General features: G+C 54.0%; 1 protein-coding gene across 1 annotated transcript in view; it reads right to left on the bottom strand.

Annotated features, from left to right (window-relative positions):
* The window catches only part of LOC113215111 (glutamate-gated chloride channel-like), a 150,413-nt gene extending 148,420 nt beyond the window's left edge, over positions 1-1,993 (bottom strand). Inside the window, exon 1 of the mRNA XM_052275394.1 lies at positions 1,791-1,993. The gene's annotated coding sequence lies outside the window, so the exon portion shown is untranslated. The remainder of the gene's footprint in view (positions 1-1,790) is intronic.
* Positions 1,994-6,330: the final 4,337 nt, after the last annotated feature.

Here is a 6,330-nt window from a genome sequence, read left to right as displayed (position 1 = left end):
CCCCGCGTTATTCAATTACACCCGCGCCGGCGGGGCCCAAGTGCGGCTGATAGTTCGCTAAACGCGATGGCGATGGCGCGGACCCGCAGCCGCCCCGCCATCGTCCCCTCCTTTCCCGCAGCTGGAAGGAAACCCGCGAGGTGAACTAATGTGCAAACTGTACAAACACCGTAGTAGTCACGTGCGACCTTGGTAAGAATGAATTAGTGCCAAACGTGTGTTTCATTTCCATTTGTCAATTAATGAGCTCAATATTTTTTGAGTGCATGATCTTGTTCTGTGAAAAAGGTTGCTGCAAAAACGAGCACAATGCTCCCAAAAGTATTGAGAATTTTTTCCAATAACGAGTTCGAACGAGTTAGCGCATACTGAGAGCGAATTATGAGAGGAATAGCGAAACGGGAGTTGTGGCAAGATTTTCAGTTAACATTTTCGCAAATGCACTGTCAGTGCTCACACTGACTGACTATGCATTTGTGTGTAGCTACGCACAACTGTCAACATATATGACCTACTCCAAAATTTGTACGTAACTAAGTGCAATATTGCACATAATTATGCGTAATGCCGTCATCACTGTCACTGAAAAGGGAAAAAGTTGATGGGGGGGGGGCTGTTATGACTGGGCAGAATTTAGGAGATATACTAATGCCCTATTTTGCCTGCACATTTGCCGCTACCAAAAATCACACATTCTCCATTGTAACGAAGAATCAAACCGAGAACCTTTTGGCGAGTATTACCTATTACTTGATGACTATTAACTGTATTACCAAATCAATTACCGAACGACTGACCCGACTATTACCTGAGTGGATCCCCTCGTGTACTTACGTTACGCGTGTGCATAGTGGTTTGAACACTACGTCTAAAATAGTACACTGATAAACCAAGTGTTCAACTGCTCAACACTTCCAAGTATTGAACTTGCGGTTGCACACTTACAATTGTTGAGCAGTTAGTGTACATAGAAATTCTGCATGCACTCAGAAAGCCCTACTTTTGGTTCATGTGCGTATTTCTCTTTAATAAATAAAAAGCATTTTGCACTTGATTTGAGAGCAACTTCTGTTGTACTGAGACAAAAACTTTTGATTCAATTACCAAATGCACTTGGGCCCAAGTTTATTTGGTACTTAAATCAAGCGTTTTTGTCTCAGTACAAGAGAAATTGCTCTCAAATCAACTGCAAAATGCGCTTCAATCATTTAAGAGAATTTCGCTCTTGAAGCAACAATACGGCTGTTTGAGTGTGAACCCTGGGGCCCTACTCCTCCGACTTGCAAACACACCCTGCAGTGCGCTGCAAGGTGAAGCAGCGGCGGCGGAAAACTCTTTTCCCCCGATAGATCGATAGCCTCGCGGCAGGCACCACCACACCGCGGCCACACCGCGACGGCACAACCCCGATTGTGAATGAGATCGCATCATGATGTGACTCGCGTTCAGCGTCAGAGCCGCGAGCGGAGCAAAGCAGAGCAGACTGCTTCTCCAACCAACGGCAGCGGCGGCGGCGCTGTGGGGCCTTTCACTCATTTGGCACAATGGGCATTGTAGCGCGTCGCGGCGCCCTGCTTGGCGTGCAGCGAACGCGCCTGATCAGCATCTCCAAGGGGACGTGTGAGCCGAGCACGGGTGGCAAAGTCCCCGCCCAATCCGCCGGTGAAAGGAGGGAAAAGGGAGTCTGCTTCTCCGAGGCTCCCCATTCACAGAAGAGACTCCCGAAAGCGTTTGGATCCGTCCTCCGTGGGGCAGGCGGGCAGGCAGAGTACAGGGCAGGGAGGACTCACCAAATGCAGCCGCGGGACGTCGTCACGGGTCCTCGCGCGGGGTGACGACGCCCTCCTGGTGCTGCTCCCGGCCGCGGGGTCCCGGCACCTGGGCGGAGGAGACAAACCGTCTCCGGGTCGTGCGCCGTGCGTGGCCGCGTGCGTGCGTGCGTGCGTGCGCGTGCGTGCCTACGTGCGCGTGCAGCGACGGACCCGCCTGGACTGAGACTGGCCTGGCTGCGCGCCCCGCGCCCGCCGCCCCGCCCGCGGCCCCCGCCTCCGGAGCAGCGCGCGGTGCCTGCGCACTGGCGCGCACGCGCAGCCTGGGCCGGCCGCCGCGCGGGGGCGACACCTGCCACCGCTACGCGCCGGGGGCCGGGCCCGACCCCAACAACTCCATCGTCGATTTATTGCGCGGGCGTGTCAGCGTCGCCCACCGACACGACGTGTGGGACACGCGCTGGACACGTCCCGCGCACGCATCGCGGGAACGGGTTATTTTAAACCCAAACTCTTTTTCTGGTTTGGCTAAGGGTAGCGAAGCCTTTTATACAGTGATTTCAAACCGTCTGTGTTCTCTGTGTGTGCGTTTGTCTGTGGGCACAGGACCCATGCCGGGTCCGGACTCGACCCTTCGTTTTCTATCATGAAAACTGCGAGAAAACTGTATAGAATTCGGTCTCTCTTGCCAAGAAAAGCCAAAAGCAACCAATAACAAAAAAAAAAAAAAAAATATTTGAAAAATATGAAAATTTTATGATTATTGTTTCTCGAATTGAAAGGTGTAACTCGTCGTGAAAGTAGAGCCCGATTGAAATGTTTGTACGTTTTGCTGTATCTTAAAGTTTAAGGGTTTCTTAAGGGAGTGATGTAGGAGTTCCTCAAAGTTTTCCCCTTTTCCTCAATAAAGCAGACATTGCTTTTACCGCGTAAAGGATACACGGCTCATGCGAGTCGGCCTTCCCCTCCCTTCTGTTACGTATTTCACACAACTTTTCATATCAAGGTGTACCTTTAGATTTTGAAAAGATCTCGGCTCGGGTCGACTGAGACAGTTTCTCCATGTGTTTTCGCTATGTTTACGTAAAAGTATTCAAGCCCATATTCATAATCCTTGTGAATAGTTCTTAGAATAGCCTCTTAGAATATCCGACGTCTTGCTCTACGGCTCTTAAGGTGTGGGCAAGCGGATGATCCATCAGACCCATTACGCTCTATACTACGGCTGCGTGTGCGCGCGTGTGTGTGTGTGTGTGAAAGAGAGAGGGGGGAGGGGCGCTCTGCTGGATTAAAGTTCTCAGGTGAAATGAACAAATTCCGAGACAGAGATTCTCTCAGGGGGAAAACTGCGCCGCGACTCGCGGGGAAGCAGGCAAGAAACACGCGTCTCTGGCTCATGATGATGCGATAACCGAAAACGTCGCAGAGGATGGGAAGGGGTAGTACAGCCAGGAAGGAGGAGGCTAAGAGGAGAAGAGTAGTGAGGGGCGGGAGAGGCTGGAGGTTAAGAGGGCGGTGCGCAGGCGGGCGGGGCCGGAGCGGCACGCCGGGGGCACGCGAGGAGAAGATGGCTCATTTTCCCGAAGAGAGATTTGCTCACTGCTCCGCTCAGCTTCGTGTCTCTTTGAACTCCCCGCACCCCGCCCATTCCACCGCGCCACGCCCCACCCCGCCCGGCCACCACGGCACATCCCCGGCTCGCGGTTTGCATCTGTAATGCGGCTCGTCGGCGTTGCCGTAGGGAAAGGTGTAGTTTGTGGCGCTGGGCGGCGGAAGGTAGGAGTTGGCGGCAGTTTTCAGGGTGGTTTGAGTTACAGGCATGCCCCACGCGTTGACAGTCGAGGGGGAGGAGGAGAACAGGCAGGCAAGCGTGTCGGCGCTGCTTTCTATAGGTATTGCCCGTTCCGGCCCGTCAGCCAGTCTCATAAAATGTCGTTGAAGGAGTCTAGCTTTGGCGGAGCGGGGCAGAGCCGGCGGCAGGGGCAGCGCCGAGGAGTTGTGTTGGTCCAGCGCGTGTCTTTTGATGAGAGCAAACAGCCAGAGGGGTTGGTTTGCGCCGTGCAAAGGAAGCGAGGTGAGGTGAGGAGGAGGGGAGGGGAGGAGGGAAGCGGGGAGAGAGGAGGGGGGAGGGGAGTCTGGGTTTGACGAAAAGGAAGCGGCAGCGTAGGAGAGGAAGAAGCGAGCCGCGCCGCGAGACACACTCCCCGCGATGAGCAGGAGGAGACCTGCGAGACACTCGCACTTACTCGGCACACCCCAACGACCCGTCAAGGACATCCGAACCGTACCAAATCTGTTGCATCCAACTCTCAGCACAGAGCGCACCCACCAGTGTTGTATCTGCTATGCACTGGAAATACAAAGGTTGATGATTGTTCAATGAGAAAACAAATGTGCTAAAGTATGATACCATCAAAAGATGCTACCTTCAGAGCAGTAGTACTCTGAAAATGGTACTCTACTAATGGCTTTGCGGACACATTCATGGACTTAGTTGTGACCATGAAAAACATTTCTCATGGCCATCCCTTGCCATAGAGCATGGTCAACGGATGTTTTCATGGTTTACTGGTTGCATACATCTATATGGTCACAAAACTCTATGCTTAAATTTATGTCCATGACTCATAGACAGTCCCATGGTTATATTACCCAGGGTTCTACGGCGGACGGACATAATGATCGTAGCACTCCGCAGGTTAGTGAAAAAAAAGAACCTTGTCCAATGGACCTTTATAGGGGGTTCCTCATTTGAGCTGAGCAGCGTAGAGTGCCTGTGCTGTGGCACCAGGTCTGCGGGACTGCCTCTGCCTACCTGCCAGGCGCGCGGCCTGAATGGCAAACGCAGTGAGCCTGGCGCTGCCTGGTCGCCTCTGGCCGTCTCTGGCCTGGCCCGACGCTAATTGGTACGTATGGCGCTAATTTCCGCTTTTAATGTAATCAGGCTTGAGCCCGGATCGCCGCGGCCGTAGCTGACCCGCAGCGGCACTGAACGTCCTCCAGCAGGACAAGTTCCTGAATGTCCTGACTGGAGGTGTTCATGGCAAAAAAAAGGTCATGAACAAAAACTAGACAACATTTGGTAAAATGGTCATGATGACAGCTTTTCCATAGGTCACGTGGACAAAAAATCCAGGTGGAAACGTGACGCTGACCTTAAAAAGAGGTTTTCAAATTTTCAAATTTACGGGGTTCTCCATATGAAAAAGACAAAAAGCCAAAAAAGATTTGTGGTCAACGGGTTAGTCCATTCGCGGAAGAGCCACCTCGCCTCGGTCAGGCGGACCTGACCCCGCCGCACCCTCCTCACAGGGCGGACCGGCGGCGCTGACGCGAGGGCCGCCCCAACGCCAATCCGCAAACGCTGAATTGAAGAGGGCAGGCGTCGCCACGCCTCGACGCGCGTGGAAGGGTCCGGCCCGGCGCAGCGGTGCGGGTGGCAGATCAGCCGAATCAATTAGGAGGATGCCTTCACCTGCTGTCTTTCGCCTCCCTTCGTAAACTGTGCACCACTTACACTGGAATTTACCAAAAGTATCACTGGAAAAACAAAGGTGCTAGATAGCACCCTTTTTAGGGTGCTATTGAATTTTTAAGGAGGTGATACTGCACTAGTGCCTTTGTAGAGGAACGATTTGTGCCAAAAATAGCACCTTTGGGGGGGCAGTAGCACCTTTCTATAGGCACTGTTTCACCAACACCTTTAAAAGGCATTAGATGGCACCTTTGTTTTTCCAGTGTACACGTTGTTGCAGATTGATATGACTTTTAAAGGCGGTAGAGCAGAGTACACGTGTGCCCTGTTTTGCCGGAGTGGAGGCCCACAGCCTTCTGCAGCTGCTGCAGAGGAGGAGCAGCACCGGCAGCAACATGAGCAGAAGCGCGCCGTCGCAGAATTTTAAGTTTACAACGTGACTGCTGTGCTTCCGGCGACCCGGCACCTCCGAGGGAAAGAGAATGGTGGGGGAGGGGGGGGGAGTGACACGCGCGCAGCTCTCATCTCATTTGGAATATCGCGGCCACGAGGCTGTGACATCACAGCCCCCAGTTTTAGGCGACGCTAAACTGACTGCCTGCCCAACTATCTGGTAGACCGTCTGTCCGACTGGTCGGGAAGCAGTGACGCGGCCGGCCTGAGCCTCTCCCCCGAGGAGGACGGGGGCCCAGCCTTATGGACCACGAGGCGGAGCCTCAGGCGGGGCGCTCCCTCTCAACCGGGTCGACTGACTGCCTCGGCGGGCTTGGCATGCAAGGAGAGCGCCTCGCGTGGTGGGGCCGCTTTGGTCTTGAGGCATCAGGGTGGGGCGGGGTGATCGGCCCCATCCGTCCAATGTCGACGGCGGCGCTTTGTGTTTAGGAGGGAAGCAATTCGCGGGCGGGGGAGCCCCCCCCCCCTTTCTCTACCGCCCGCATGGCAGCTTTTGGGATCACAAAGGAGTGGCGGGCGCGGAAGAGATTTGAAAAAGAGTGAAACAGAGGGAGGTGTTGTCAGAGAGAGCGAGAGCGGCTGCATTTCCAACAGCACGGCTTGACAGGATGAGATGAGCGGGAAACACCCCTC

The sequence above is a fragment of the Frankliniella occidentalis genome, unplaced genomic scaffold (genome assembly GCF_000697945.3).
Source record: "Frankliniella occidentalis isolate FOCC.00 unplaced genomic scaffold, Focc_3.1 Scaffold8, whole genome shotgun sequence".
Classification (NCBI taxonomy): domain Eukaryota; kingdom Metazoa; phylum Arthropoda; class Insecta; order Thysanoptera; family Thripidae; genus Frankliniella; species Frankliniella occidentalis.
Note: the sequence above shows the minus strand (reverse complement) of the source record. Positions and strands in the feature narration are given on the sequence as shown.